The sequence below is a fragment of the Corvus brachyrhynchos genome, unplaced genomic scaffold (genome assembly GCF_000691975.1).
Source record: "Corvus brachyrhynchos isolate BGI_N302 unplaced genomic scaffold, ASM69197v1 scaffold53, whole genome shotgun sequence".
NCBI lineage: Eukaryota > Metazoa > Chordata > Aves > Passeriformes > Corvidae > Corvus > Corvus brachyrhynchos.
In genome coordinates, this window is record NW_008237681.1 from 3,066,148 (window position 1) to 3,088,957 (window position 22,810).

The following is a 22,810-nucleotide window of genomic DNA, read 5'->3' on the forward strand; positions in this document are numbered from 1 at the left end:
TCATATCTGAATGTCTCAAACACCCTCCTATCCCAAATCATTCAGTGTTATAGTCACTCAGACACCATCCTCACAGCTGCCTGTCCTGTATGATCATCTGTGCTTTTATTCTCTGACATAAAGTGTAATTAGAGAACCATGATTTAGCTTTTGGGTTGACATACACTTAAAACTTACTACAGTACTCTTTCATCTGCCGCTGTTGTCTTATCCAAGTGTTGTAAGTATCTCTTGTTTTTCTCCAGTTAACTTCCCAGCTCTCTTAGAGGTGAAATGCTCTGTCCATTAGCCATATAAAATGTTGTTGTCTAGGTGGGGAAGAATTATTTCTCTTAGTCAACCTAGTGTGGGAATTTGGAGAGACAGAATGAAATTAATTATCAAGCTTGAATTTTGGCCAAGGTTCTATTAGAGATGAGAGTTACAGTTTATGAATTTCATTCTTGTGATTATAGGATGAGCGGGGGGGGACGAGAGTGGGATTTTATGCAAACATAGAAGTTTGGACTCTTGCTGTGACAACGTGTTTCAGTTGTCATCATGTTAAACTGGACTGTTTTATGTGGCTGTGGCAGGAGAATGGGGGGTAAAAATGATAGCACAGCTTCAAATGAAATTGTTTGCAGGGGAAAAAATGGTTAATTATACATAAATCAAGCTCACAAAAACCAACCAGAGCATGAAAGAGCTACAGTGCATGCCCTCTGCCTTTCACAGACTCTTTCCAATTCACTTGGTGCTTTGTGTTGCTTTTCTGAGGCACTTCTTTTCCCTTTATGTGCACCAACACACATTTTATCATAGTTTGTTGATGGTAACTTTTGGGCCCGATCTAGCAAGTCTCTAGTAGGCTGTTTAGCAATTAGATCAAGTATAAATCAAGAAGTTGCTCTATATTATATTTTAATTTCTCCTCCATGTCTAGAGTTAATTTTTTAGGGAAGGAATAATCACAGAGACAAGTAGTAAGACTGAACACGTCCAGACCCGGAGGGGAGGAGAAGCTATGTGTCCACCAAGGCCACTTTTCTGCTGTATTATTAGGAGCATATGCCCCATCAGCCAGCACTAAAGGAAATAGTCTTATGCAATGGAGAAACAGGACAGTAGATGATGTGTCTGTGACAAATACCTCTCTTGTGAATTTTCAGTTGTGTTCCTCTTTATCATTAAAATTGTTCAAATATAGCTTATATAAAAATGATGGAAGAAAGTAATTCAAGGTTCTAACTTTTCAGAATCTCTTACTTTTATGAATTTGTCTTCTTAAATGCATGGTATGCAAAGTCTCAATATGTCTCTAAAATAATAAGAAAATAATAATTCACAGAGAATGAGATCTGTTTTTCTTCTAAGGAAATGCTTGCATTCTGAAAAGGTTGTAGGGGTGTGCTGTGTAATGGTTCCACCTTCCTTGTAAAACAAGATGTACTTTGTCCTGTTAAAATTAGAACTACTTAAGAGAAGCCACACTTGCTATGAAATTGCAAATCATCTCTCCTGGGAGAAGGTGATTTTCCTTGCTGAAGGAAAGGTGGCATTATTAAGCACATAATTAATGAAAATAATATTGCCATAAATGGATATTGAAGTTTCTATCTGTGAGAATAAATAATACTGTAGGGGGTAGGAAGAGAAGCAGGGTGCAACTGCACAGACAGTGTTCCTCTCCACCTTCTGCCTTTAGGACTAATTCATCACTTAACCAACTAGTTGTGCAAAGTGGAATTCGCTGTTGAAAGGAGAACAGGTGAATGAGATAGAAAGTAAGCAGAAAATTGAAAGAAAAAAATTAGTGTATCTTTCAAAGACTAATCACTGGGTACAACCTTGAACCCCCAGTCACAGGAATTTTTCTGCCTTACTTTGTTCCATTTCAATTCCGGGCTGTGGTGTAGTTGCACATCCAGTGCCCTCTCTCTGCTGAGCAACCAGAGAGAAAGCAACAAGAAAGGTCAATAATTAACCAACACTTGGCTACTGATCAAAAATCACAGCAGAAATCAGTGAAAACCATGACAAATTCTGCTGTGCTGAGGCAGATTACCCATCCCACTCTCTGCCCACAGAGGACAGCAGTTCAGGACTGCCCTGTCCTTGCCACTGCCTTCTGACCCTGGGTGTGCTGGCATGGTGCAGCTGTGGTGGAGCAAACTCACCAGGGCAGGGTCTGAGCTGTGGCTGCTCCAAAGGCAGAGGCATGGGGGTTTTGCCCACACGGACTCTGCTGCTACTGTGGCTGGGTAGAAGGTGGTGTGTGCCAGGCTACACAGTAGCTACAGAGTAAACACACAGTTTGACCTTCCAAAGGGTTTTGTTTAATGTTTTGTTCTCAGTCATGATGATGATATCAGTCCTGTGATGACATCAGTCCTGTGTCCTCTCCACAGGACTGATGAAATGAAGTTGTATATAGCTGGATTTGTAAGGAAACGGGGAAGATTTTCAAAGGCATATTTCCTTAAAAAACTCTGTTAGAACTATCCACCTGATTGCTGTAAGAGGTACTTCAGACCATGTTTCTCATTTTTTACATGTATGTTTCTAATCATGGAAACGGGGAGTATTTTTATATATGCGTTAAAAAGCGGGATCTTTTCCTGATTAACAGAGGTTTATTTCTGACTGCAGTTTTGGGGATGTTTCAAGTCTCAATAACAGGATACCTACTTGGAGTGGCCTAAATATTTAGGAGCAGCATGTTTTAGTCAGTATCTGAGAACATTAGCTTTGAGTTGCACATTTCTGACTTCTAAAGTTGTTATATCCTTTTAAGTGCATTTGATTCTTACTTAAGTGCTACACACACACAACACAGAGTTTGCAAAGTCAAGTGCCATACCCCACCCATGACCCTGTTTCTTTTCATCATAAACTCATTATCAGTCAGTGAAATCCTCTTCTTTTTAATCTCTTCTTCAGGGGATCCTACTCTCTTCTGCATAAGTGGTATGGGTCATAAACACTTTCTTTCTCCTCCTCCTCTTTCCAGCAGTTTTTTTCCTGCCAGAATGTGGTTCAGCCTGGTCCTGCTCTCTGTGCTGCCTGACCTCCATCCTGGGCAGCAACAGTGCCAGGGAAGGCATTTTACCTTCTTCTCTTTGCATGAAGATAATTCTCGTCAGTGGAACTCAGCATTAAACCAAATATCCAGCACCTCTCCCAAGTTTGCAGGCATTTGGAGTGTCATCATATTTGAACTGATTTTAACTGGCCTGGCAAGAGCCACTTCCCTGATAAAAATGTACTCTCTGCTGTTTAAAACAAGAAGGATATTTGAATTCTTGCAGGAGGAGGTACCAGATAATATTTTCTCATTAAAAAACAGTCTTTTTTTTTTCCCCTGGTTTCTATCTTGGAAATAATTGAACCATTTTGGTTAATGTAAGAAAAAAATAGCCTGAAGCACACATCTAATGTGGAAAGTTTCAGCCCAAACAATTAGTCTGGCAAAATTATAAGGAAGTGAAAATCAGGTTTATGGGAAGCATTGGATAATCCTTAGTAGCAGTTTATGTCACAGCTCCCACCTATGTGTGTTGGATTCACAAGACCACTTTCTTTTCAACATGCATGCAACTTGCACACACTCTCATCCAGTGTATTCTGCTGAAATGCATATCAATTAAATAATCCACTTAACATGCATAAGAATCACTCTATCTAAATATGACTGCAGCTAATCGCATGTGTTGTTAAACCTGTTAATTGCTTATCATCTGTTTGCATAGATTGCGTTTTATAACAGCAAATGGAGGACCAAATGCTCAGTTGTCCTTTATAATGGTTCCCGTTAGACATGTTTTAATAATTATAAAAATTTTGTCCATCCTCAAAAACATACAGTAAATTTATCATATAAAAGCTCAGTAATTTAAATGCTATTGTGACACAGAAAGCTGTCTAGCAATTAATGGTTCAGGAAAACAATAAGTTAGTGCAAAGCCTCAGTCTTCATTCTCCTAATACATCATTTTGTTTATTTCCATACTGCGTTGTTCGCAGTGGGAGTCAGAGGAAGCCTTTGGCTGAATATTCTCTACTGCTAGCTAAGACTCTGATGTGTTTTCATTACATTTGCCTCACATAATCACTCACTGTTAATTTCGAACAGCCTTTGATATTTCTGCATGTGTGTGTCCTAAACAATAAGCTGATCCATAATGCAGAGTGATTTATTGCCTTCTGACCTTACACACAGCTTTTCCTTGTGGAAAACAGCTTATGACTCTGGGTGTTAACTGCAGCTTGAGCAGCACAGATAACTTTCTTTCTGTTTGCAGTACCTGCATTCCTAGGGAAGGTCAGTGATCTGGTCAAGTGAGGCTTCTCTGTTTGATGGCCTCTCTTGCCCACATTCCTTATAATAATTTTTTCCCTATATTGAAGTATGCTTTCCAAACCAGCTCAGTGTGTATGGAGAAGTCTTGGTATTTACTGTGACTACAGCTTGGCTATGCAGTTCATCTAGGCTGAGTGCCCCCAGGACCAGATGGAAAATGCCGGTGTGCTATGGAAAAACAGCAGCAAGCATGAACACCTTTCCTTCAGCTTGTTTGTTTCGATGGCTTCACATTGTGCCTCCAGAACAAGTCTGATGTAAAGGATGCTGGGCAGGAAGGCTGAAACTTGCCAGGGAGACATGGAGAAGGAAGGTGGTGTGCAGAGAATATTGCCTTAAAGCTTGTAATTTCCAGAGAAGCTGTCTGCAGGAACGCTGTAGGTGTGGGGGAATGATGATCTCAGGAGGTTGCACTGGCTGGGATGGGATATACACCCATTTGTGGGCGGAGTCTTCTCACAACACTGTAGGTAGAACTGTACACATTTAAGTAGCCTAACCGAACCCAGAAAATCATTGCCCAGCATTAGAAAGTTGGATTTAGGAATGTGAGTCGAGGAATCTCTGCTACTTAGTTCCCAGGTAGATAGAGTAGATACTTGTTGTTTAAGGCACACAGGAGGGAAAGGGTTAGAAGAAAAAAAGTAAACAAAGAGTTTGGAAATTCAGTATCTTTGCACAGGACATATGATCAAAGTCTGCTAGAAACCTCTTGTGAGAGAAAGGACATGCAGTTAAAACAGTCATTTGTTGTTCTTTTGGAAGAAGGTGCCTGACTGAATTCCAAGTGCTAATGGTGAGAGTGGCAGTGGTTACTTCTCTGGTTCTGCTCACTGTCATGGCTTGGCCAGTTTTTCCTCCTCTGTCAGTCTCTTCAAGGTGGGCAGAGCCGAGGAGGATTTTGCTGTAGTACGATGGCACCATGCCTTGCAGTCAGTTCCAGAGTAAATGGAAATAATGGAAAAAGTAATAAGAAGGCAGCAGTAGTGGGGCAGGGAGAGAAAAAAAAGAGGGTACACAGGTACTCCCCTGTTCTGTGGGAATGAAGGATCACACCTCAGGGGAGAAGCTGGCTCTCATATGTATGGAGATTTGCCACACACATGCTGATGTGCTGATCATGGTCAGTGACCTCATCCATATGCAGGCCTGGATAGCGCAGTGGTTAAAGTTTGCCAGCCAAGGACTGACTCTCTGGAGGAAAATGAAGACTGGCTGTGTTTGGCAGAGAATCCCCACTCTTTGCAGAGTCACTTGGAATCTTGTGAAGGCCATGAATCTTAGAGTCTTTTCTTTACAGGGCTTTAAAGGCGGATGGCAGATGAAATAAGTTCATCTACCGGTTATTTCATTCCTCAACTAAATCTGCTTTCTATTTGTACCTGCATGAGCTCACTGATTTGCATTCCTGTAATGTGCTCTTTCTCTTTGCTTTTATTTTTTCGGGCTGTCTTTGCTGTAGAGTCCCCAAAATCCAATACCCTACTATGTCCATTGAGACACTGAGGAATGGTGATACCCGTTCCGTGTGCAGGCTGATGGGAATGTCAGCAGTCCCTTGGAAAGGGTCATGACAGTCTGGATCAGCAATATAAGTCTAGGCTGAAGCCTCTGTCCCTGCAGGTGCTCTCAGCTGGATGTGGGGTCATCAAGATGTTTTATGTGAGCTAGGACTTGGTCTGTAACTCAGCGTTTCTGGGCAGGGAAAGGCATGCTAACAGAACTGCTCTTTCCCAGCAGTGCTGCTCAGCCCTGTCCAGGACGTGCCAAGTCCTCATTACCATCTTTTGCCCACTCTTGACATAGTTCTGGGATGGCAGTGGTTGGTATTTCCATTTAGAGGGACTGATTTTATGTTCCTTTCATAGTTCTGCATCTAGCAGTCCTTGCTAAAGCATACTGTAAGTATACATGAAACAGCTCTGCAGTAAAGGCAGAACAGCAGATCCCAAGAGACAGCATTTTCCCATAAATTCTTTGCCATGTCTGTTTTCAAATTAACTGGTGATGGATGAGGGGGAAGAGGAGGAAAAAGAATAGCATAATAAAACTCCCCCATTGCATCACTTAAAATTCTCAAGGAATGTTTGTAAAAATCGATGTTGCTTCTCTTCCAGCTGCTGGGGGACACAAGTCTTTAGTCAAAGAAATTCTGATTTTTAGATTTTTTTTTTAGCACAGCTTCTTAAATGTCTTTGTGCTGTAATGTGTGTGTGGTGTTACTTTTCTAGCTAAAATAATTGGATAAATTTTGCATATTTTAGGTATATACTAGATAAGCAAATAATAATGGGAAACATGAAAGTATGGTTCACATTAGGAATTAAAAGTTGATGTAATCTGAGTGGGAGCCACATGAGTTTGAATTGTTTGGCTAGTTTAGTTCATGCAATTGGGAAAATAATGCAAAGGAGACATAAGTATGTATGGTACATTTGGTTATTGTGGATAAAGCAGAATATCATCTAAAATTGCGTATTTCTTTTTGTGGTAATCCTTTCCAGTCTTAGGAGGGCAATCAAGATAAAATAAGATCTGTGAACTGCCATTTTCCCTGTAAGCTGTAAAAAACTTATTCTGGTAATTTGTTCATGAGTAGGTGAATGTGGCTCTTTTTATTGTAGTCCTAACTTTCATTTTGAATAAGGTTATTAATCTGGCAAACTGTATTTGATTTGTGTTCCAAAAAAAACCCCAACTGGTGGATATGTATAGGCCAGATAGGAATAATTTTATCTGAAGATACTAGCTTCTTTAATAACAAGTCATCCCTTTTTCTCAGTGTAATTTATCCCACTACTTTTTTCACCCATTTCAACTCTACCAAGGGCTGGTATCCTGAGAAGACCTCCATTCCTTGTGTTTTGTGTCTGACCTCCCAACAGTAGTACTTGTTTACCTAGGGAGATAATTGTTTTCTGGAGCGTATCCAGCTGATAACTTACTTTTTCATTAGACCCCTTTTTCCTATTAGTTATCCCCTGTTAGTTGATCTGTGTCATTTGATAAAACTAATTAGGTAATAAAAGACTGTTTCTGAGCTCCTCCCTTTAATTTTGGCATGGTGAAATGTACTTCTTGGCACCTTGCTCTTTCCACATAAAGACAGCCTTCAGTTGACAAACAACATTAATCCAAAAGAAAACAAGCCAGTTCACGCATCCTCTCTTGATATATCCTTGTGCCAGAACAAAATAGTTCCTAACAAATTATTTGTACCAAAGATAGTGACATAACCCTGGCTCTGTTTTAGAGTTTTGCAAATGTTTGCAGAGCTTCTCAAGAGGCCAGGCTAAAAATACTCAATGAAACCATTCAGAATTCTACTAAAAGCATTTTGTTTCCTAGGACTTTCCTCCCTTCTGAAAATGCCCTCCCACAGCTGCATGGCATTTATTAGAAGGTGATGAAGGTATAAGGTAGGAAATCACATTTTATATTTTATTTTTAAATTTAGGCTAATTTTCAGGCTTCCTTTTTAGATGAAAAAAAAAAAAAGGGATATCTCAATGGAAGGTAAGTTTATTTTTAGGTTCAAGTTGACGTATACTCATCCAATATGGCTGATCAGATTGTCCTTCATGAAAGTTTTCAGTTTGGAGGTTTGAGGTGTCATGATATGCATCATTTCAAAGAGAGATAGCCAAGAATTGCCGCTTCTTTATGGACAATGACCTCTGCTGCATCCTAATAACATAGGAATTTCCCAAGGATGTGGATGTGGTGTTTTTCTTGATTGCTGCACCCCAGAATAAAGTTCTTCTTCAAAGTTTACTTTGAGAAGAGTATAGAATATGCTATGCTCAGATGTGAGATCTGTAGAAATCACTGTAGTCATTTTCCATTCAGCCTAGAGAAAATCTATCAGATCCAGTGACATTAGACTAACAAAAGGATCTCCACAGTAGCTGTCCTGTGTTTTACACTCAGAAATGTCATCTGTCTTAAAATAATGGCTTCTTCCTGTTTGGTGTTAAATGCAAGCAGTGCTTTGGTCAGGTCTGAAGAACTGTTTTGGTATTAGTTGCATGTTTACTGTGTGTTGTATTTACTTCCATCTCAGAAGGTCTGCCATGGGGATATTCACATTGTGCTTGCAGAGATTTGGAGGATTACATCTTCTGGGATGCAAGAGCCCCAGAATAGCTGCGTATGAAATTTTAAAATTAGCGGTATGATAAACTTGGATAGTACCAGAGTGTGTTAGTAAGTGAGTCATGTGATAAATAAATGATGGAAGTGATAGTGAGAGGCACTTACAACAATAAAAACTGACTGTTTTAAAAACGAAGGGGAAATCGAGGTTTGTACTTTCATTTGTCCTAATTAGATTCAGAAAAGGTTTTGACTTACTTTCTGCCCCTGAAAATTTTTTATTATCTTCTCTAGATGCACTTATAGCCAGTAGTGACTCATGGGCATTCGGCTAAGATGCCTGAGACGGTTATTATCCTGTGGAGCTGCTGCTTTTCCTAACAGGAACAGTCCTGAGATACCGCAGTTTATAACCTACCATGATGTTAACTACGACTTTTATCTAATTTGACTACCATACCTTGTATCTCAGGCAGAGTTGATTCTGCATTTCTAGCATTAAACATGAAAGCTTTCCAAGAGAATGGCAGTTACCACTGCAAGGGAATTGAAAGCATGGACTAGCCTGCCATTTTGTCAAATCTGATAATTGCTTTTCACACATAAGCCGCTCTGGAAATCCAAACAACCAAGCCTGTTTGTCCTGCGTGCTTTCCTTTAATGTACTGCTCATTTTCACTTTGGATAGTTTCTTTGCCCTCCTGGCTGAAATTCAGTGCCACAAGAAGTCCCTATCAAAGCCTTGCACAAATTGTTCCGGTGCTGTGCTTAGTGGTGCATCAGTGAATTGTATCCTGCATTGTCATGATTTACAGCTTACTGTCAACAAATTTTCCAGGATTATAGACTTTCTAAGAGGTAGAATTGAGAGTCTCTGTATTTATAGGCAGCCCTGTTGGGCCTGGCAGCATGACACTCATTTTCCCACAGGATCCTTTCCCTGTCTGGGCTTTGTGCTGTCCGCCCCTGTTGTAAGTGAAGATGTGGAGCAGTGCCAGAGGTGCTCTTGCCAGCAGGGTTATGGGATCATTTTGGCTTGACCCCAGAAGAAGGGCAACAGATAAGGAACAGAGGAGGCTACAGCCGAGTTTTGAATGGAGTTGCGTTGGTTTCTCTGCCTCAGCTCAATGTTTAGCCGCATTCTCTGCACAGCTGTCAAGATCCAATCCATGGGAAGGGAGAGAGACTGCTTGGCTCACACTGCTGCAGTCCTGTCCTGGGCAGTGCAAAAATAAATGAGGAAGTGCTGTTGAGCAGAAGCACTGCTCTGGGTGTCCTGTCAGGAGACAGCATAGCACCTGTACTGCTTTTATGGCAGGACAGGGTGAGAGAACTCACTTGCCTGCTGCTCATTTGTGCTGCCGACAGATGCTGCTTGTACAACTGATGGGAGAAGCAAACCTGTCCATCCCCACCCTCACACTTGAAGACAATGCAGCTTAATATAAACATGTCCTTTTCACTACTTATTAAAATAAAGCTGTTAACATATTGTGGATTAAACCATTAATATTCACATTTTCACTCATATGGGGCCCACAAATACTATCTGTATATGGAATCAAGAGTGCATAGCTGTAGGAGAACTGTGCCTTTACTAGATAACTACTGTGTAGCATTTTCTGAATTCATGAGAAATCCTTCTGCAATGCAGGATTGTTTTTTCTAGTAGGGATTGCTGTTGTGACACTAGATTCTTTTCTGGTTCGACTACATTGTGCTTAGATGATACAATTATTGTTTTGTTGGATTTTTTTTTTTTGAATGGACACATCAGAGAAATGCCTAAACTCATCTGAAAATTATAAGAGCAAAAATCCACCCTATTTTACTGCCATGCTAGTGTGAGCTCTACTGACAGTTCAGCAGTTGATGATGTTTTACAGTGCTTTTGTTTGGTGCTAAACAAAATTGCTTTCTGATGTATGCCAAAATTATATGGAATATATATAAGAGCTAAAATTGAGTATATCTCTTGCAAAGGAGAATAAAAATTGGAAGGAAAATACACTAAATTGTGGTGTGAGGGGGTTGTGGCAGTGACTTTCTTCTATGCAAAATTTAGGATAAAAGATAAAAAATGCTAAAAGCTAAGTAACATCTGGTACTGGTAAACTGTGTTTGTCTTCAAAGAGCTGTAGGGATTTTCATGGATTTCAAAAGACCCATAAGTGAAAGAGATGATTTGGCTTGACTTGCAGATATTGCTGCCGAAGCAAAGAACTTAAGTAATTGTCCATAGCCAAGCCAAAATGAAATCTGACTCAGGTATTCCTGATCTCTCCCCTTGTTCTCCAGTTGCTTGACTGTCAAGGCAGATTCACACAAAATTGTCAGCAAGTTGTTCCTGATTATTGGGTGTTTTTTTTAGCTGTTAGAAACTTTGGTTCTCTGCAACAGACAACGTTTGTACTACAGATACATGAAAGTGGTTTGAGCATGTCTGCTTCTGAATATATTTTATTTTTAGAAACTGCAGAATTTTCCCCTGTTCTTAACCATTTCCTGTGGTTTTAGTCTGGAGCATGATGGATGAAGAAGGCTATTCGTGTGATTAAGGTATTAGAATAGAAACTGTAGGTCCTGGGTTTACAGTTGCAAGTCAGATGTGATGGTCAGTCCCTGAAGTGTAGTAGCAACAAGTGAACTTCTTCATCTGTAAAAGAATATTTGTCCTATTAGAAGTGTGTCGGAGAAGTGAGGCTGCATTAATATTTTGAAATCCCTGTGGGATCCATGTAGGAAAGTGTCCATAGAAGTGATACTAAATCAGTGAGAGTGTAGAAACAGTGCATTCACCTGTAGTAAGCAGTGAGAGAATTAAGCTAAACAGGAACACGATGCACTAGAAGAAGTGTTGACACATGGAGTTAATTGAGAACAATTAGGTCTGTGTGTAGACAAGATCTACATAGCCCGTTTGAACTGCATGGCATAATGTGAGTAAAGGGTGCAGGATTAGACCTTTTGTTTACAGATTTACCTAATGCTTTAAACTATTTTGATGAATGGTGTTACACAAATGTTAGTCATAATTACTATTTAATTATGCCCACATGTTTACTTTGAACATAGTCCTATGCTTAATATGTAGGAAAGCCGGGATAATGTTGCAGCTTCAGTGTGAGAGCTACTGTTTGCCAAGCAGCGTTTCCCTAATGGCTTCTCCTTCCACGGGATGAAAATGCCTCCCTGGACGGTGAAGTTGCACCAGTTGTGGTATGTGATAGGCAAATAGCTTTCATTAGAATACCTTCAGCTAGAACATTTTGAAATATGCATCTGAGATACAATGCTAACTTATTAGAATTGATGCTATTAAATGTGCTGCTTGTATATAATTTCAAAATACCTGAGATGCTGGTATTTCATTCTGCTTTCATTCAGAGTGCAGAAAGCAAATTTCATAATATAATTTGTAATATAGGAGTGCTACAGAATATCTGTAATTCATGTGTTTCTACTTTAATTTGCATTTAAATGTTTAAACTGTTATAAAAGTGAAGATTCTTTAAACTTTAACCTATTTTTTTTACTCTTAAGCAGAAGGAAGTTGTTCCTTCTTTAACTCTATTTTGAGGTTTTCCTTTGCTCAGATCTTCCATTTCAGCTATTGCAGAGATCTTAAGATAATTTTGTGAGTTTCTACAGATATAAGCAAGAAAGAGCTTAGTGGGGTTTTTTTTTGTATTTTGGGGGTTTTTTTACCCTTTAATTTTTGTTCTTTTTTTAAAGACCCTTACAAGAAATATAATTCTGAAGGGTGTATGGTATATCCTAGGTTGCAAGAGATGGGGTGCTTTCTATCCTATCCTTTTCACAAAGTTAGTGTGGGTGTTTTTTTGAGTGACCAAAGGTAGTGGAGAATATGAACCTTTTCTTTAGAATGCTTTTAGTGCTTTGAGTGGAGATACTTCAGTTCCTCTGTGTGTGGCATTTTACGATGATTGTTGGTGCTACTGGGAGGGGAAAAAAGACCTCTCTTGAGCACAGACTGTGCACATGGACTTCTGTGTGGCACTAACTTCTTTAATTCAACAAATATTAGTCTTTCCTTTATCCCAATACTGGAATATTCTGATTCCTGACTGAGTTACTGAATCCCATATAGTAATTGCAGCTCATACTTTTCTCATTGTTTAAGGCACTTGATCTTCCTTGTGGGCCTCCCCTGACATGCTTGCCCCTGCTCACCACGCTGTAGATTTGTGAGTCTCCTAGTGGTGACAGGCTTAAGGTGACATGACACTTCCCACATGCACCAAAAAAAGCATGTATTTCTGTACTTCAGTTTTCCTGAGCACCTGTTTGCTTTGGTAAGAAATTACTTATCCAATACATTTAAAAAGAAAATTAAAATATTCAATCATTCAGAATAAGTGTATGTTTTCTAAGGGGAGGAGGGGAGACTTGCTGATTCCTGCAGGAGAAAATAAGCTTTTTTTAAAGTCTAGGTGTTCAATGTTTACTTAAACTTTCTTTCACATTAAAAACATTCTGTTCTACATGACTGTGTCTACCTGGAAACAAAGTATTTTGGTAGAAGTAATTTATGTTTGATTTGAAAATACTTCTGAGAAGAAGTTTGGTTTTAAAAAATTATTTCACCCCTCCAATTTATTATTTTGGTGTAGAAATTAAGGTAAAAATAATTTGTGAATGCAGTTTCCTTGAGCGGGCTTGAGTTTCTGCATTCCTTTTCCTTTCTCTGTGTTTTTTCCAGCCCGGCCATACAATTGAATGTTTGAATATTGTAGTGTCAACAGCTCCTTGTATTTTCACTTGATACAGTTGAGCAAAAATTTTGACATTCAGCTGAAATGTTTGATGAGCCATTACCAGCATAATTCTGCTTCTTAAGTAAATCTCATCTCAGTGCTTGAAATCTAAATGGATTAATATTTTTAATGTCTTGTTTACAATGCTGCCTATGAAAGCCTGTATTTGTCTACTTGCCAACCTTCCTTCTTGGCCAGGAACCATTCTGGCGTGAATCTCAACGCTGGGCTCCCATCCATTTTCCTTGAGTCTCTCTCTGGTTCCCTCCCTTTTCCTCAGGGGCTCTCTGGAAGATTGTCAGAAGGGCTTTAATTTCTTGAGCAAGTCAGCTTTTTTTGACTCCTAAATATTTCTGCCCCAATCCTGAATTTCAGAGTTTGCCAGCCAACCACAGATGGCTTGCCCTGGTGGTGTTACAAAAAAATACATACATTTTCAGGTTTTTGTGAAAACAAACCTAAAAACAAACCAGTGTTGCCTTTGTAAGTGGGCAGAAAAAGATGCTTAAGAAAAAAGGATCATAGAGTGTGTGCATGTGTGTGTGTGTGTGTGTGTGACTTGACAGGGTGCCCAGCAGTCATGGTGGAGTAAAGGTGAGCTAGTAGGTAACTCCTAATGTAGATTGTATCCATTATAGCATCCTATACCATTTATACATTTTACCAGCAGAGCCATACTAGCTAGGAATGCCCCGAAGATTACTAAAATTAGGAAAAAACCTCCAAATATGACCAGTGTGGTGGCACTGGTTCAGCTGTGATTGCTGAGTGTCTTCAGGAGTAGGGGGGCTCTTAGAGGAGAGTCTGGGGACTTGGTGAGTGTGACATAAGCTCAAGTGAGAAAGCAGCAAGGTTATTAGAGAGTAGAAACCAGGGGTGTATGATATCAGACTACATTACAGTAAAATTATGCAGCTGTAGGTATGGTGAACCCTCTCTTCTGAGCAGGCCAGCAAATCCTCACTAGTGGTTATTTTGATATGTGATACCCTGATGCTAATCTAAGGAGTTGAACGCAAAACCAAAGAAACTCTGGCAACAATGAGAGCCCTTAGCCGAGTGAGATTGGCAGTTCCTGCTGCCTTCCTAGAAACAGAGAGTGAGCACAAGCTCCCGCAGTGACAGGGTGCAAGGTTCACGGAGAGGTATGGACAGGTCCCCGCGTGGTCCCCTGAGTCGGGCACATGTGGAAGGAAGAGGTGGTGTCACATCGCAAGACTGAGACTGGTAATCAAACAACTCCCTCAAAGCAACAGCAATTTCTGCTTGGTCTGTCTTGAGGTGGGGCTTTCTGCCTGGTCTGGCATTAGAGTGGAGTGCGGTGGGGTGGCAACTCTGGAGCAGAGCCTGACCAGAGACACATTTTGCCAGCCTGCCCTGCCCCTGGAAGAGTGGGAGCTGCTGCGACCCCGTGGTGGAGGAGAATCCACATTGCCCCCTGCCATCAGTGCAGTGCTGGTCTGTCCCCTGCCTGTGCTCCCTCCCAGGAGCTGGGCTCCAGCCTCCTGGGGAAGGAAGGTCCCTGCGCTGGAGGTGAAGATGAAGGCGCGAGTGAGAGGAGACAGCCAAAGCCCTGCAAGCCTGCCCATGAGACACAGGCGGGCGCCAGCTGCACCCCAGGAATGAGTGAGTGAGTGAATGCATGTGTGTGCGTGTAAGATGCTGATTTCCAAGGAGATTTTAATTTCTGGTTCTTAACATGCCATTTATTTTTGCAAACACGGTGTTACTCAAAATGAGACAGGTTGATGAGACACAATAATCTTGACAATCTTTCATTACAGATATCTGAAGAGTATGAGCATTCTTAATGTTTTATAGACTAGTGTGTCTGACTCTCAGAAATTATAAAAGAAGTATAAATAGCAGGGATAAAGAAAAGGGAAATACGGATTTAATATGTGAAGCAGCCAAATATTTGGCTGCCCTTTATCATTTATTGATCATTCTCTCTGCTGTTCAGAAATTATTTGGAGTCAAGGATTCTCAGATTATTTTTAAATCTCCTTGTCTGTCTCAGACACCAGGATTACAAGATGAACATACAAACATGAGTGTGTGAGTTAGGAAACATATCAGTGGAGGTGGCTGTGTGAGCAAGGCTGTATGTAAACAGAAATAAAGTTAATTGGCAGCTTTCTTGTAAGCACGGGCAGCTGAAGTCCTTTTCACTGGAAGAAATTTTCTTTTCCCATTATCCTTCAACATTCTCTTGGAGGGATTGTCTCAAGGGAAATGAGTGAGTCAGAAAATATGCCAAGTTCATGTCATGGCTGTTTCGGCATTTCTTTCTCTTGCTGGCCTCCAGGAGCTATATTGGCAAGTGTTTTTAAAGGAAATATTGGCACAGGAAGGCCTTATTGTTTATGTCATGAAAGTCTCTTGGCTTCTTCTGCCTTGTTATTTTCTCCCTTAAATGGGGAAATTAGGAGTGGGGGGGACTGAGAAAGGAAAAGAGGAGAGAAGCAGAAACTATTGAGGGTTGCTACCAAAACTCTTCCCCCTACATCAGGATGTATCTTGGTGAGTCCTCTTTTCTTTTTCTCTGTTGCTGCTTTTCAGGCTCTGCTGCAGCCGGTAGATGGGTTTCTAAATGTATAAGTTTCCTCTTTATGCTTTTCAAAATGTGGCACTTAGAGAGCTTTCTGAAAGAAGCCAGCAGTTTTCTGCTGGGCTCTCCTCTGCCAGAGCAGGGCAGGGAGAGGCAAACGGAGAGCCAGCTGGGGTCAGATCACTGCCACCTTCTCACATGCGGATCAGAGCTCTGTGATGGGCTGTGGAGGACATTTCATTAAATGCTTTTCAGTTCTGTGTAAGGTCTGCATACAAAATACAATGTGATTTACAGGAAAGAAATAAAAGTGGGAAGTTCTGCGGGGCAGATGCAGCGGGTACAGAGAGAAACAGTAGTGAGATGGTGCATGGTCAGAAATGCTGCTTGTTAAAAACCAAAGCAGAAAGCAGAAGCATTCCTTCAAATGTGTACACGTTCTTAAAAAAAGTACCAAACCAACAAACCAACCCCCTCCCTCCACCTAAACTTACTCATATGCACTAAGGCAATTTTGGCATAACATAAAAGCACACAAAAAAAGGATTATGTCCAGTGCAGCAACAAAAATTGCTGTAACCTATTACCCTCAAATTAGGTGAGAGTTGGAAAGTCTCTGAGGATGCTTTTAAAGAATTAAATATTAACATTTCAAATAATGTTTCAGTATTTAACATTTTTTTATTTGGAAACTAAAAAGTTAACTCTCCTTGTGATACATCATGGCAGAAAGTCTGTTTCTAAACCAGGTTCATTTTTATCTATGATATTTGCTTCTCTGATATTTGTGTATGCAGCTCAAAGATACAGGATAAAAAATTCTTTCAGGTTGATGTAACAAAGGAATGCATTGATGTACAAAAAAAGCATAACCCTATTTCTTCTGGATTTGTTACCACAGAAAAAATAAATTAAAGCAAATGCCTATTTTTTGTGAGTTAAACAGAGAAAATGACATCTAAAACACTTTTCTTTGTACCCAGTTAAACTAAGGATTGTCTGTGAGATTAAATACCTATTTCAAGGCTGTGATGCAGTTTTTGTGATGTCTCTTCAAACACTAAGTATTTGTTGGTACATAATACATCTTTTTATTGTGGCATCTTACTTGCATTTTGGTGATGCCTTTTTGGAATGCTCTTTTTCAAAGGAAAGAGAGATGATTAATCTTGGCTCTTTAAACCTACTTTGTTTCACTTTTCAACTCTTTCATGTTCTTTTGTTTTCTAACCTACCTATTTGTGGTGTCTGTGCAAAATTCTGTAGTGCATAACAGTTTAATTTGTGGAAGCTTTTCCCTTCCCCCTCTGCTTCCAGTTTTGTACTTTGATTTGCTCAGACCTTGCTTTTACTTTCTCTAAAAATGTATATACAATTGAAGAAGCTTAGTTCAAAGTTCTTGTGGAACATGCATTTCTAGACCTGAATATTCTTAGAGCTTGTTATTTTTTCAGATTTGGGATCATGTTCAGCCTGTTACAGGAAAAGTAACTGCCTGCCAACATTAGAATCCAGGGAACAGGAACCTGGATTTTGCTTGGAAAACATCTTTAAGAAAGGTGGTTATGGCTTTTATATTCCTGCCTTCAAGTGTTTTTACCAAGATGGAACCCTAAGAATTATATAGTAAAATGAAAGCTATAAAACCAGGAAAAAATAGCCCTTCTAGCAGCACTAGCATATTTGTTTATAATTTATTTGTATGAATGTGAATCTGTAACAATATAATCACTTAAAAGGATATCGTAGCTCCATATAGGATGTTGCAAGTGAGCCATTTTCACTATGTTGCAGTTGTTATCTAGAGTGAAACATAAGTTTTTTCTGGTTTTCTCTCTGTGTACATATACCTGTATATATGAATATATTTGAATAGTTATACCAAAAGCACTGTAATTCTTATGGGAATATCACCATGGAATTTTCTTCTGTGTTAGGAATCCTATATTTGTCAGTTCAAGCAGGCAAAAACCTTTATGCTGTGTTCTTTCTGTCTCATGTCATAACATGAGAAAAAACAAACCGTAAAACTGGGTGTGAATAACTGTACTTTGGCCTGTGTCTGCTATCCACTTTACCAGACAGCCAAAATTCTTTAGACAAGGCAGTACAAGCTCAATATTAAAACATCAGCCCATACCTACTGCTCCAGTGTCAGGTACGCTGTGACAATATTGCTTTATTACTATGCTGGAGCACCAAGCGAGATCACCTGTTTCCTTAGGGACTTTCATTGGAGATGTCTTTCTCCTGTGTCCTCTGAAGCTTTGAGGTCTCTTCTGAGCTAGGAAGCCCTCAATTTGGGCTACTCCATTGGTATTGGGCATGTTGGATTGCTTAGCAATGAACTCTAGGAAAGCTACCTTCTCCTTTTCAAGAGCTTTCTCCTCTCTCCCACAGCTCCATTCATTTTTATTGCATTAGAGAAATAAAAGAGAATAAAAATTGGATATGGTTAATAACAATCCTGTAAAAAAAAATCCATAATTCATAAGTTTTCATTTTCTGACAGCCAGACAGTGACATGTGCAAAGAGAGCTGATTGGGTTGAGCGTTCTCAAACCACAGCTATAGTTTAGTGCTTCAGCATGAAATGAGTGGTAATAGGGAGTCACTTGTAATTTAGCATTGTGTTGTTCATCGTGCAGGCTAAACAGCCTGGCTTAACGGGAAGAGGCCAAAATTCACAAGTCTACCCAATACTTCAGGGGAGGCAATAATTTGGGTAAAAATTATGATCCAGTTATAATCTACTTGAATTTCCAGAAGTTATTAATAGGGTTCTTTCCTGAAGACTTATAAAGAATTAAATGTGGTGTGCAATGAAAGGGAAACTCTTGCAGTGAATTAATGGCAGGTTTAAAGTTAGGAAGGAACAGGGAGTAAATCATCGAGTTTTACAATGGGGGAATCCTGTAAGGCATCAATCCAGCATAAGGAAAAAGGGGTTAATATTGGACTAATAAAGCCAGATGGTGGTGCTTGAGTCAACTGGGAAGAATTGTACAAGGATTTGACAGTATTGAGTGTGACTGAGTGATAAGAGAGCAGAGGAAATTCAGTGACAGTAAATGTTAAGATTTTTAAAAGGAGAAGAATTGCAATCATAGTGGACTTACAGCCACTTAGGAAAAAAGTGCTGGTGTCTGACAGATTTTTTATAAAGTAACAGCTGAATGTCCATCATATGTCAAAAGCAAACATTGGAAATTTTTAGGAAGGGGACAGAGAAAAATGCCATTTTCTCCATGTTTCACTCTACATAGGACTGCATGCAAGTAAAGTGCTCGTTGTTCTGACCTGTCAGATCTTCATGTCTGTAGTGCTAAAACATGTATAACAGCACAGTGTTTTCCATCCTCAGATGCACCTTTTTCTGACATGATCTAAAACCCCTATAATACGAAGAACTAATGAAGATAGACTAATGCCTACCAATGTTGTAACAGTTCGATGGAAGCATCTAGCAGCTTCTTACTGGTAATTAAGAAAGAAAAACATGAGCGTATCTGAAAAATAAAAGGAGTTAAGCCTGTATGAAATTTCAAGCTGGGAAAAATTAAAAATTTTAGCAGCTTTATGCTGAATAGAAGCCCTCCTTAATAAATAAAGATAGTTCATTTGGGGACTTTGCTGTAACATGCCTGTCTTCCATAATGTTTTATTCCAGAATAGGTTAGTCCCAAAGGACTTTTTGAATGTGTGGATTCAGATGTATGTACATATAACTGCTGTACCTATCGAATCCTGTATTTATTCCAGAGCAATTTTACCCAGCAAAACTTATGCCTGTTAGGTACTAAGCACCAGTATCATGGCCATAAATATGCAAAATTAACCACTTTGCCAGGTACTTTCCAGGTACAATAACTGCTACGTATTTTGTATATATTTCAATTGTTCTCTTGGTTACAAACTTGCACATGAAATATGGGATGCATACTGCGCATAATGATTTCTACTTTTCCCTCCCCATCTATTTGAAGATCTCAGCTATTTAACAGAAGAAAAATATTCTAATCATGCATTCATGAAAGTCGTTGGTCTTCGGATAATTTTACTTATAGTTTTATATGATGTTAAAATTTCCCGATTTCTGACAAAAAGAAATTTGCAAAATTCTTTGTCACCTACAAACGGCTTGAGATCATACTGACCAGACTGCTCTTCAGAATAATATAGGTGCATTCAAACACCTTAAAAGATTATCATCATTGCTTCCCTGATTTTAAAAAAAATATAAACCAGCTAGTGTTGTTCTAAGGTTCATCTCATATGTATATAGCAGTAATAAGTAATTTTACAATTTACACAAATGTAAGTAGAAAAAGATTGAAATTAAAGAAAAGCAGAATAAACAGATGGATAATCAAATGTGTTTTTTCACAGAAAAAGTAATGCAAAGATTTCTACTGTATAAATAGATTGTGCATAAAGACAGAAAATGTTATTTCTACTTTGCTTAATTTCTCATTTTTCTCCTTGACATTTTGAATCCCGCATTAGTCTGTAGAACAGATTCAAAATATCAGAGGTAAAACAAAAAGCCAAACTTTGTCTTCAGGATCTAGTTCCCCTAACTTGATTGGGCATTACTCAGAGTGGATCTATTCTTAGCATATTGCAATTTGCATACTGACCTTTTCTGTACTGTGGATGAAAATTGGTGCTGTGATGTGTTGATTAGTCCTGTAAAATAATGTTTAAGATTTCATTTAAGTATACTGTTTGGTGAACAATTCTGACACCTACTCTATTACAATAATAAAAATGAATCTAGATTGCTTCCAGATAGCTGAAAAAGATGGTCTTACAAAGCTAAGTTTTATTTTGGGAAATGCTCACTGACATTGTCTCTCTGGTAGCTCTCAGTAAAGTGCAGAACTGTTGAAAGTTTAACAATCTTATGGATGTAGACATCAGGTCTGAAATGGCATATATTTGCATGTGTGCATATGCTGACAATAATAGTTTGGAATAATGTCACCTCAAAACTTGAGACAGAGCAGCTACTCCAGGTGAGCTACGTAAATGGATGTTTGTATTTCTCTTCCAGTGTGATTGCTGCATAGTTTAATATAAACTGAGAGCAGACTTACTTCAGGGAAAATAATCTGGAGTAGTTAATGTGTAGATTGCCCTAAGTAATGACTGCAAAATATGTGCATAGTTACTTTGACCTGCTGAGGTCCCAGGTGGGGCACCTGCTCCAGTTTAGTACTGTAGGAGAGAGAGTGAGCAACAGGAGACAGTCTAGACAGGAGTATCAAGAACTACCAAAGGCATGGGAAGCTTGAGTTCTAAGTAAGGGTTTAGTAGCTGCTTAGTTTTGCAAAAAAAGATGGTTGGGAAGACCATGACAATAGTTCTCATGAAATGGACATAAGTTAGCTGTGAAGAAGAGCCAGCATTGCTTGTGGATGTAGCAGGACACTGACAGTTGTGTCTACAGTAAGACAACCCTGTCCTGGGAAAAACATTCTAAAGAAAGGAAGAGATGAGCAATATAAGATGTTGCCTAGGGTAGGTGTGGTGTTTGAAGGTAGCATAAATGGGACTGGGTTTGCAGAAGAGGTACACCGACTGGCAGGTCTCCTTTAGTCACAACTGGTGAGGTGCTCACTTTATCTCAGGTGAGACATGCTGTAGTAGTCCCAATTGGTAGCCTCTAGGATACCAGAATTTATAAACCCCTATAAAATGAAACCCCTTTCGATTGTTGCTGTCCTTCACTACTTCACCCTGCACTTATGCAAATCCTGCTCACAAATTACAGCAGTGTGTCTGTATGGACAGATGAAGTAAATCCACTGCTGGACTGGAGCTGATCCTGTATTGAAAGAACAAACTTGAACTTGTTTAAATGCTAAAAGCCTGTTGAATGCTGCAGTTAAGTTCTTAATGCAAGGCTTTAGGATGTTTCATTGCTATACAGAAATTGGGAAAATAGATGCAGATTATACTGTTTCAGAGAGGTCATTCAGTGTTTCACTTTCAGCTATGTGTCTTGGAAAAAGGAAGCAAGCCTTCCATCCTTCACACTCCAGTGTTCATTCTGAATGACGTTTAACGTACAGCCTACTGTGGCACCTCCTTTAATTAGCACTTGCTGCTTTTCTTCTTCTGAAGACAAATGTGATAGTGGCAGACTTCATGTCTTCATTACCAGCAAGAGGGGAAAGGCTCCTGTAACTTCTGTAACTGATGGGCTGAGACAGTCTGGGTGCCCGCAGTTCCTAATGAGCAGCGCATGACACAGTGCAGAGTATTGGCAGGATTAACGAGCCCAGATTTCCTTACCAGCACACTGCCTTGTAATAGCAGCACAGAGAAGGAGTGAGAGCATTAGCACACAGTCTGCAATGTATTATTGTACTGATAGGAAAATCCTTTGCAGCCAGTCACAGGAATAGATATGAAAAAAACTTCAGGTTTCTATTTGCAAATCAGGATTCATGCAAATGGTTGGGGACTGACCATTGTTATCAGATTGAAGCCCTAAAGGGGGAATCTGCCATTTGCCTTGTTTTGGGAAAATATTCCCATATACAAAACCAGATCAGAATACACTCCCCTCCAAAACTGTTCCCAGTTCTCTTGGCTACATCAAAGGGTATTTTTCCTTTGTTGAAGTCCCTGTCAGTAATTTTATGACATCTTTAACAACCTACCTCATTTTAACAAGAAAATATTATCACATAAGCCCTCTGAACTAAATAATACTAATTCTGATGTTTTCTAATCAATAGATCCCTGCTAAGTTTTCCTCTATACTGGTGAGATTGTTTTCTAAATGCTTTAGTTTGGAAAGCTAATGATGCTTGCAATAGCTTCTGACTAAGAATTTGCAAATACCTGATTTTCATCTGAAGTTTCTGATTTGGCAATATAGACAGCTCTAAGGAAGTGTAATTTTTTGGGTAATCTTGAGAGTGTGAGGACACAGAGACTCATTTGAATTGAATCACATATTATAACCATTCAACTCATAATTTGGCATCTGAAGTGCTTAAAAACACCCACTGATTTCTTACATTTCCTGAC

The 22,810-nt window shown here is 39.4% G+C and overlaps 1 protein-coding gene across 6 annotated transcripts in view; it reads left to right on the plus strand.

Moving 5' to 3' along the window:
* THRB (thyroid hormone receptor beta) overlaps positions 1-22,810 on the plus strand; it is a 157,140-nt gene that overhangs the window by 63,982 nt on the left and 70,348 nt on the right. The window contains exon 4 of one of the 6 annotated variants that reach the window (XM_017732118.1): positions 7,691-7,761. The exons of 4 other annotated variants lie outside the window; for them this stretch is intronic. The gene's annotated coding sequence lies outside the window, so the exon portion shown is untranslated. Of the gene's footprint in view, positions 1-7,690; positions 7,762-15,658; positions 15,739-22,810 lie in introns of those variants that run through there. One more of the 6 variants, XM_008631984.2, reaches the window with a different exon arrangement.